Source organism: Mirounga leonina, unplaced genomic scaffold, assembly GCF_011800145.1.
Source record: "Mirounga leonina isolate KUSES-001 unplaced genomic scaffold, KU_Mleo_1.0 Mir_101664, whole genome shotgun sequence".
Lineage (NCBI taxonomy): Eukaryota > Metazoa > Chordata > Mammalia > Carnivora > Phocidae > Mirounga > Mirounga leonina.
Window position 1 is genome coordinate 9,595,766 of NW_023270175.1, and position 9,913 is coordinate 9,605,678.

The following is a 9,913-nucleotide window of genomic DNA, read 5'->3' on the forward strand; positions in this document are numbered from 1 at the left end:
TGGGATGGAGCCCCATGTCCAGCTCCCTGATCAGCGGGGAGCCTGCTTCTCCATCTCCCACCCCCCCTGCTTGTGTTCCCTCTCTCTCGGTCTCTCTGTCAAAAAATAAATAAAATCTTTAAAAAATAAATAAAATAGTTGATGCCTAAAAAGGACCTTGTTTTTGAAGAATGCCCTAAATAAAGGTATCCACAGATATCCTGTATTGCTTCTTACTCTTCATTCGCCAACTCCAGCTTTTTGATATTTTGGTAAATGCATTCTTTTTTTTTTTTTTTTTTTAAGGTTTTACTTATTACTTGAGAGAGAGAAAGAATGAGTGGGCCGAGGGAGAAGCAGACTCCTTGCTGAGCAGGGAGCCCGATGCGGGGCTGGATCCCGGGACTCCAGGATCATGACCTGAGGCAAAAGCAGTCCCTTAACGACTGAACCACCCAGGCGCCCCATGGTGAATGCATTCTTCACCAACACAAATAAGTATTGAACTACTTCTACTAATAAGACTTTGTTGCTTGGGGCACCTGGCTAGCTCAGACAGAAGAGCATGTGACTCTTGATCTTGGGTCAAGAGCTCCAGCCCCATGTTCAGTGTAGAGATTATTTAAAAAAAAAAAAAAAAAAAAAAACCTAAAAAATAAATAAACTTTGTTGCCAATGTTTCCACATTTAAGATTCTTACCTCCAGCTGAAATGCACATTTTGAAGTCTGAGTCATTGTATCGCTCTACCATGCTCCCCACCACACACACACCCTTCCCCCGAGCTCAACTACCACAAGCTCCTCCACCTCCCAAAGCAAAAAGGGTAGAATATTTGTTTGGGTCCTGGATGGTCAAGTGGCCGCTTTTTATCATGCAAAAAAGTTTGTTTTCTTTGTGCTATTCCGGGAATACAAGACAAAGGAGACAACAGATTTGTCAGGCTCCCCCCTTCCATTCTGTAGGACCTTAACCTGCTGGTGTGGCGCGTAACCCAGGAAGCGCTCTAGAAACTGGCTCCCTGCAGAATTCAGAGTTTTCTAGAACAGAACTATTCAGCAGGCCTGCTCCAGGCATCTCTGCTCCGCACTGCAGTCAGTCTTCAACCATAGGCACTCTTCCCCCGACCACACACCCACACCTGCACCCAGACAGTCCCATGGCTTCCCGCCGCGCCATTTGGGAATTCCTCATACACTCAGCCTGAAATGGCTGAGCATCACAGAGCTGAAGAAAAATCAAAATGGTTGCACCAGGGCTTCAGAGAAGCTCGATTTTAAAGTAACCTTTCGGCGCTCTCCCTCAAACCTCCTCCCTTCTTAGCCTTTTGTTTCAGGAACCCTAAAGGCCGAACAGAGGAGGCTGACAGGTAGCACAGAATTCCTGTCAAAACCAGCTAGATCCTGTATTTCCCTAATAAACCACACCCCCAGCGGCCCCTTCCTCCAGGAAGGCCTCCTGGTTTTGAAGGCCACAGGGTACTGCTGCCTCCTTTGCGCAATAAAGCTCTTGTTGCTCTTCATCCCAAACTCTGTCTTGGCATTCCATTTTGGCTCCAAAGCCCCGAGGTCGGTTTTCGACAACAAATTCAAAGTAGCCATTATTTTAAATACAGAGGGATAAATCATTATTCAGCATAATATTACTATTATTTGCCATGACAGTAATGATACAACGATAATAGCAGCTGTCACTTACCACGTGCTTCCGTGCTTTAGGCACCAGGGCTCTAGGGTTTATGGACCTTGTCTCATTTCATCCCTACAAAGTTCCTGTTGGGTCCAGGACCTTAATTTCACAAATGGGAAAACTGAGGCTCAGAACGATTAAGTTAGCCCAAACCATAGCAGCTAGCAAGTGAGAGACATATGGTTTGAATCCTACTTTGTCTTCCCAAATTCCTACTCTTGCGTTCCAAGCCGGTGACTCTTAACCCAGTCTGCCCACCAGCATCACAATTACATTTGTATCTCTACAAATAGGACCCAGGCATCAGTACTTTTGGTGTTTTTTTTTTTTAAGTTTATTTTATTTTGTTTTTTTGTAAGTGGGCTCTCTGCCCAGCGTGGAGCCCCATGCGGGGTGTGAACTCACGACCCTGAGATCAAGACCTGAGCTGAGATCAAGAGTCGGATGCTCAAATGACTGAGCCACCCAGGCGCCCCTCAATTTATTTACGTGACCTCTACACCCATCATGGGGCTCGAACTCACAACCCCGAGATCAAGAGTTGCATGTGCTACCGACTGAGCCAGCCAGGTGCCCCCACATCAGTAATTTTTAAAAAAGACTCCCAGGTGTTTCCATATTGCCAAACAAATTTCTGAAGTTTTACTGAAACTTTTTTTCTCGAAAATATGTGTAGTACAGTTTACTTTTATAGGTTGCTGCATTAGAAGACCATGTTTCCCCCCTGGAAATCGTCTTTGCAAAACACTTCACTTCTGGTCCCCAAATGTGTGGAGGTTTTCCCGCCACACCAAGCAATTCTCTACGACACCAGCTGGGTGTCCTACAATTGAACTCAATGCTGACACTACCCAAAGATCGCTTCAGATCCCACAGGTTAAGGGTTCAGTCCTGTAAGACTGGAACTTCCTCCCTACCCCCCCCCCCACACACACACACTCCCATGGCCAGTTGCAAGGCCAGGTTTTTACCTGTGCTTCTGACCGACCGAGTGTAGATCAGAGGCTCCAACAACCCCCTCCTTCGGTTCGATTAATTTGCTAGAGTGGCTATCGCTTCTCGGCCTTTTGGCTAAGATCAAGTGTAGTATCTGTTCTTATCAGTTTAATTTGCTAGAGTGGCTCACACAAACTCAGGGGAATATTTAACATGTAGCAGTTCATTAAAGGATATAATAAAGATACAGATGAACAGCCAGATGGAAGAGATGCACAGGACAAGGTACAGGGAAGGGGCGCGGAGCTTCCATTCTCTCTGCAGGCACTCCATTCTCCCCAAATTTCCACGTGTTCCCCAACCCAGAAGCTCTCCAAACCCAGTCCTTTTGTGGACTTTGACAGAGGCTTCATTGACTAAATCACTGGCCATTGGTGATAGAGTCAAGCTCCAGCCCCTCCCCTCTCCCCTCTAATCAGGTGGTTCGCTCCACTGGCAACCAGCCCCCCATCCTTAGATGCATTCCCAAAGTGACTTCATTAACATAGCAAAAGATACCTTGATGGCTTTTATCACTTAGGAGATTACAAGCGTTTTAGGAATGAGTGAGCCAAGAATTGCCAAAGACCAGATACATATATGAAAAATATATTTTGGTTATCTGAGTGACAAAATATGTATTTCTTATAAATCACAGGATCACAGTCTACCCACAGATCACTTACAGCAAAAACCACCCTAGAAGTCAAAAGACACGGGCACATTACTAGAATCTCATTCGGTCATTTCTTAACAATCCAGCACATCACCATATCCTGTCTCCCAGGGCCTTGCCACTCAGGTTTGCAGGGTTCCATTTGATCTTGTCGGGGGAGCGGCCCTGTTTGATCTCAGGCAAGTTGCTTCCCCTGTCCAAGTTTCACTGCCCTTACGATGGCCATCCCACCCTCTGTTTCTGTTTTCCAGAAGCTGGCCGGAATTAGTGGCACTTGTCCACGTTCACACCTAACTCCTTACTCTTCAGTCTTTCTTCCTTCCTTTATTCAACAAATATTTAGAGTAGATGCTATGGACCTGGCTCTGTTCGAGGAGCTGTGAATTTAACATTGAACAAACCAGACAAAAATCCTGCCCATATGGAGCTTATATTCTAGTGGAAGGAGCTAGACAAAAATGACTAAACAAAAATTTAGTCTCTCTGATGGGAACAAGTGCCACGGAGGAAAAGGAGATAGAATATGGAGTCAGAACGCTGGGGCTGCGTTTGTGGATACGGTGTTTAGGGTAGGCCCTTCTGAGGAGGGGATGGTTGAACAGAGGTTGAGTGAAGGGAAACAGGAAGGCCATTTGATGCAAGAACATTCCAGGCTGCGGAACTGAACATTTTTCTGGAACCACACTGCACCACTTCAGAGGACACCTCCTGGGTGAGCATTGGCCACGGCTGAGGCTGCAGCTGCGCAGTTTGGAGAGACGAGTGGCTCACCTTAGCCTAACCTTGCCTTTTTAGCTCCTACTTCCAAGCCCTTTGCTACCACGTACTCATGGAAATAACTTTTGCAAGGGCTTTGTTTAGCCAAAGAAGCAGGCTAACAAATATAGTTATAATTAAAGGCATACTGGTAAGAGAACAGAGCTTGTTTTGTTTAAGTAATTGCCACACCCAACGTGGGGCTTGAACTCAAGACTCCAAGCTTAGGGGTCGCTACCAATTGAGCCAGCCAGGCAGCCCTAAGAGAACGGAGCTAAAGTCAGACAAACAGGAGATCTGATCTCAGCCCTAGCCTTGTAAGAGGTGTTCAACGTTGACCAAGATGTATCACCTCTCTGTCCCTTAACTTCCTTGTCTGGGGAAAATGAGAGTAGTGAGCAAACAAGTAAAAGCTTTTACAAGATCTGGTATAAGACAGTTGTTCAATAAAATAATTATTACATTTCAAAACATGGGGGTGGAAGAACCGGTCCTGGGCACAGGAGGCCTAGGATAAGGTCCCAGCTCTACCACTCACTAGATGCGTGATCAGGAGTCAGTCACTAAACTTCTGAGTCCCACATTCCTTACCTCATCTATAGAAACAGGATAATAGGGGCGCCTGGGTGGCTCAGTCGTTAAGTGTCTGCCTTCGGCTCAGGTCATAATTCCAGGGTCCTGGGATCGAGCTGCATCAGGCTCCTTGCTCTGTGGGAAGCCTGCTTCTCCCTCTCCCACTCCCCCCTGCTTGTGTTCCCTCTCTTGCTTTGTTTCTGTCAAATAAATAAATAAAGTCTTTAAAAAAAAAAAAAGAAAAGAAAAGATAGAAACAGGATAATAATCCATGTCTGACCTCAAGGGTTGTTATATTTTAAAAAATTGAAAATTGGGGCGCCTGGGTGGCTCAGTAGGTTAAGCATCTGCTTTTGGCTCAGGTCATGATCCCAGGGTCCTGGGATCGATCGGGTTCCCTGCTCAGTGGGGAGTCTGCTTCTCCCTCTGCCTCTGTGCCTCCCCCAACTCATGCTCTCTCTCTCTCACTCTCAATCTCAAATAAAATTTTTTTAAAAATAAAATAATTTTTAAAAATTGAAAATTGTGAAATACTGTTTAAGCATGTGGAGTTTTCTTTTTTTCTTTTCAACTAGATGAAAAAATAAAGAGTAAAATGTGAACTGAGAACTACTGTTGGCTCAAGGTTCAGGATCCTGTATTTACTGACACTTGGCAATGCAAATAGCCATTCTAAGCTAATTTTTATAAAATCTCAAAAATAGGCAGTTCAGTTCCCCTTTAGCACTAATCCTTACCTTTTCTGGCCACCCAACTTTAACAAAATTGTTCTATTTTTTTTCTCTATAAAATTACTGGAACACCGATGTTTGTAACTGGAAGGGATCATAGCGTTCATGTTATCCAATCCAGTCTTTGTACAGATGAAGAAATGAGGCCCAGAAAGGTAAAATGCCTAACCCATGCCACTCAGTGAGTTAGTGAGCAAACCAGAAACAGAATCAGATTCCCTTGACTCCCTCCAGTCCTCTTCAGGTTCTAGAAATCTCTCTTCCATCCGGTTTCCAAGCCTCAGTCCCACCTATCTCATTGCATTTTGAAAGGGGGTCTTCGCTTATAAAATGCACTCCCTAGCTATGTTTCTTAAAATTTCTGTGTTTCCTTATCTGATTGTAGCCACAGGCGCATTTGAAAGTGGCCTATCACAAATCTCTAGTAATAGCCCACATTGGTCATTGAAACAGTACCAACAGGGGGCGCCTGGGTGGCTCAGTCGTTAAGCGTCTGCCTTCAGCTCAGGTCATGATCCCAGGGCCCTGGAATTGAGCCCCGCATCGGGCTCCCTGCTCAGCGGGAAGCCTGCTTCTCCCTCTCCCACTCCCCCTGCTTGTGTTCCCTCTTTCACTATGTCTCTCTGTGTCAAATAAATAAATAAAATATTTTTTTAAAAAGAAACACTACCAACAGTTGGACTGTGTTCAATTATACATTCATTTCTCTGGGGCCATTCAAACAGATTACAATAAAATTCCTCTTACCCTTATAAAAACCATATTTGAAATAAAAGAAAAAAAAAAAAAGAAAACAGGTGGCTTTATAAACCAGAGACCATGAAAACCCACAAATGGGCGAAATGGCCATAAAAATTCTAGCATGGCCGGAAACAACAAAGCATGGTATCCGGCCACAGGCTGGCCAAACGTAAGGATTCCTATGGAGAATAATAGGAAGCGCCATCTAGACAGACAAGACTTGTCATCCCACTTGACACTTTGTTCCCAAGCCCTGGAAGCACTTAAGTCACAGATATGGTTTTCCCTAATGACATCATGCTGTGGGAAAATAATGAACCGATGCTTCCTTGAATGGTCTCTTAGGAAACTTATAGCAAAACACACTCCATGGCCACTGTACTAGAAAGTTCCACCTCCGCTGAAGTTCCAGTGACATCATCTGAAAGGCTTGGTAAAAGCGAAGAGGTCAGTGGAGTGTGAGAATGTTCTATGGCAAGACACTAATAGAAACTCTCACAGAAACTATTTCTTTTCTTTCCTAGGGACTCAGGACCAGCTCAATTGTTCAAGAGACTGACACTCTCTGGCCACCTAACTAAATTAAATTTTAGAAATGTTTCCTGCTGAGTCAGCACCTCTCTTTATAGAGCCAAAGAGAAAAAAATGATCCTGGCTCACCTGGTCCTTCCCTCCTGCTCCACCTCACTGGTCCAGAGGTTGCGAGCACCACCCAAAGACAATGGTCTCCTCTCCTGAGGCAGAAAATACCCCATGTCATTTCAGATGCTGATGCTACATGTTAGAATAATGCTGGGCACGCTGATGACAGATCATCTTTCCTGAACACTCTACTCTGTGCAAAGTAACTCCCACCAGCTCATTTAATCCTCGTAGCATGCTGTGGGCTAGATGTAATAGCTTACCTTTACAGATAATGAAACTGAGCCTCAGAGAGATGAAGCAACTTGCCTGAGTTGCAGGACAGGTGAGTGACGAGTAGGAATTAGGTCTGAACCAGAGCCTCCCTTCTCAACTATTCTTGCCAGTAGAGGTTAAACCCTACAGCAAAGGGATCACTCAAGCTCAAGAGGACATAAAACAACGATTGCTGGGGCGCCTGGGTGGCTCAGTCGGTTAAGCATCTGCCTTCCGCTCAGGTCATGATCTCAGGGTCCTGGGATCGAGTCCCACGTTGGGCTCCCTGCTCAGCGAGGAGCCTGCTTCTCCCTCTTCCTCTGCCTCTCCCCCTGCTCATGTGTTCTCTCTTTCTCTCTCAAATAAATAAATAAAATTTAAAAAATAAAAAACAAAAAACACAACAAAAAAAAGAGATCGTTAAGATTCCACACACTGTCTCCAGAAAACCGCCCCTTCTGATGATTCTTACAAATAATGCACCTCTCTTTTAACAGATTATTACACCCAAATATAGATATCCTATATCTCTCTATAATATTTTTTTTAAAGACTTTTATTTATTTATTTATTCATGAGAGACAGAGAGAGAGGCAGAGGGAGAAGCAGGCTCCCCAAGGAGCAGGGAGCCCAATGTGGGGCTCGATCCCAGAACCCTGGGATCATGACCTGAGCCGAAGGCAAATGCTTAACTATCTGAGCCCCCCAGGCACCCATCTCTCTCTAATATTTATATCTATCGAAACTAGAGAGAGAGGGAAAGAGTTGTACAACACTGTGAATGTGCTAAATGCCAATGAGTCATACACACTTTAAAATAGTCCGTCCATTTTATGTTATGTGGAATTCACCACAATAAAAACAGAACCTGTACCTGAGAGATTATTTTAGGATTTTTTTTTTTTCGGCTTTACAGAGGTATAAATGACAATCAAAAATTGCATCTATTTAAGGTATACAACCTGATGACCACAGATCACTGCCAACAGTCACGATTTTCCTTTTTTTTTTTTCCCCCTTTTGTGGGGTGAGAACCGCTAAGATCTACCCTCTTAGTAAATTTCAAATACACAATGCAACATTGTCAACTATGGTCACATTGCTGTACACTCGTTCTCAAAAACTTATTCTTCTCACACAACTGAAACTTTGCGCCTCTTGACCCACATCACCCATTTTCCCCTCCCCCGAGTCCCGGCTAACCACCATTCTGCTATTTCTAGGAGTTTGACTATTTTAAACTCCATGTGTAAGATCGTGCAGTATTTGTCTTTCTGCATCTAGTTATTTTGCTTAGCATAATGTCCTCCAGCTTTCTCCATGTTTGCACAAACTGCACGATTTCCATTTTTTGGTATGGCTGTTTATATTGTTTAATTCCATTGTTTATATATACCACATATTCTTTATCCATTCTTCCATCAACAGACATGTAGCTTGTTTCCATATTTGGGCTATTATGAATAATGCTGCAATGAACATAGGAGTGCAGATACCTCTTTGAGATCCTGATTTTTATTTCCTTTGGATATATAGCCAGAAGTGGAATTGTTGGATTATATGGTAGCTCTACTTTTAGTTTTTTGGGTTTTTTTTTTTTTTTTTGAGGAACCTCCGTACTGTTTTCCCAGTTGGCTATACCAATTTACATTCTCACCAAGAGTGTACAAGGGTTCCCTTTTCTAGACATCTTTGCCAACATGTATTATTTGTCTTTCTGATAACAGCTATTCTAAAATGTGTGAGGAGATAGCTCATTATGGTTTTGATTTGCATTTCCCTGATGATTAGTAATGCTGAACACATTTTCATATCCCTTTTGGCCATTTGTAGGTCTTCTTTCAAGAAGTCTATTCAGGTCTTATGCTCACTTTTTTTTTTTTTTTTTCCCTAAAGATTTTATTTATTTGACAGAGAGAGACACATCGAGAGAAGGAACACAAGCAGGGGGAGTGGGAGAGGGAGAAGCAGGCTTCCTGAGGAGCAGGGAGCCCGATGCGGGGCTCGATCCCAGGACCCTGGGATCATGACCTGAGCCGAAGGCAGATGCTTAACGACTGAGCCACCCAGGCGCCCCTTATGCTCACTTTTAATGGGGTTTTGCTACTAAGTTATAACAATTCCTTATGAATTTTGGATATTAACTCTTTATCAGATATATGGCTTGCAAATATTTCCTTCCATTACATAAGTTGCTATTTTACTCTGTTGACTATTTCCTTTGCTTTTCAGAAGATTTTTAGTTTTTTGGAGTTGTGTGGGTTTTTTTTTTTTAAAGATGTTATTTATTTAAGTAATCTTTACACCCGATATGGGGCTCAAACTCACAAGCCTGAGATCAAGAGTCACATGCTCCACCGACTAAGCCAGCCAGGCGCCCCAGAGGATTTTTAGTTTGATGCAATCCCACTTGTCAATTTTTATTTTATTTTTTATTTACGTTTTTATTTTTTTTGCTTTCACAGCCTATGCTTTTGATGTCATCAATGTCCAGACCAATGTCAAGAAGCTTTCTGTATTTTCTTCTAGGTAGTTTTACAGTTTCTGGTCTTACGTTTAAGTCTTTAATCTATTTTGAGTTGACTTTTTTTAATATGGTATGAGATAAGAGTTCATTTTCATTCTTCTGCATGTAGCTAATCCAGTTTTCCCAAACACCATTTACTGAGGAGACTATCCTTTCCCTGTTGAGTATTCTTGGTGCCCTTGTCAAAGATCAGTTGACTGTAGATGTTGGACCTATTTCTGGGTTCTCTATTGTTTTATTGGTCTATAGGTCTGTTTTTAGGCTAGTACCATACTATTTTGATTACAATAGCCTTGTAATATATTTTGAAATCAAGAAATGTGATGCCTCCAGCTTTGCTCTTGCTCAAGATTGCTTTGGCTATTTGGGG

General features: G+C 43.2%; 1 pseudogene; it reads left to right on the top strand.

Moving 5' to 3' along the window:
• Positions 1-2,718: 2,718 nt before the first annotated feature.
• Positions 2,719-2,830, top strand: LOC118013833 (annotated as a pseudogene).
• The last annotated feature ends 7,083 nt before the right edge of the window (positions 2,831-9,913 follow it).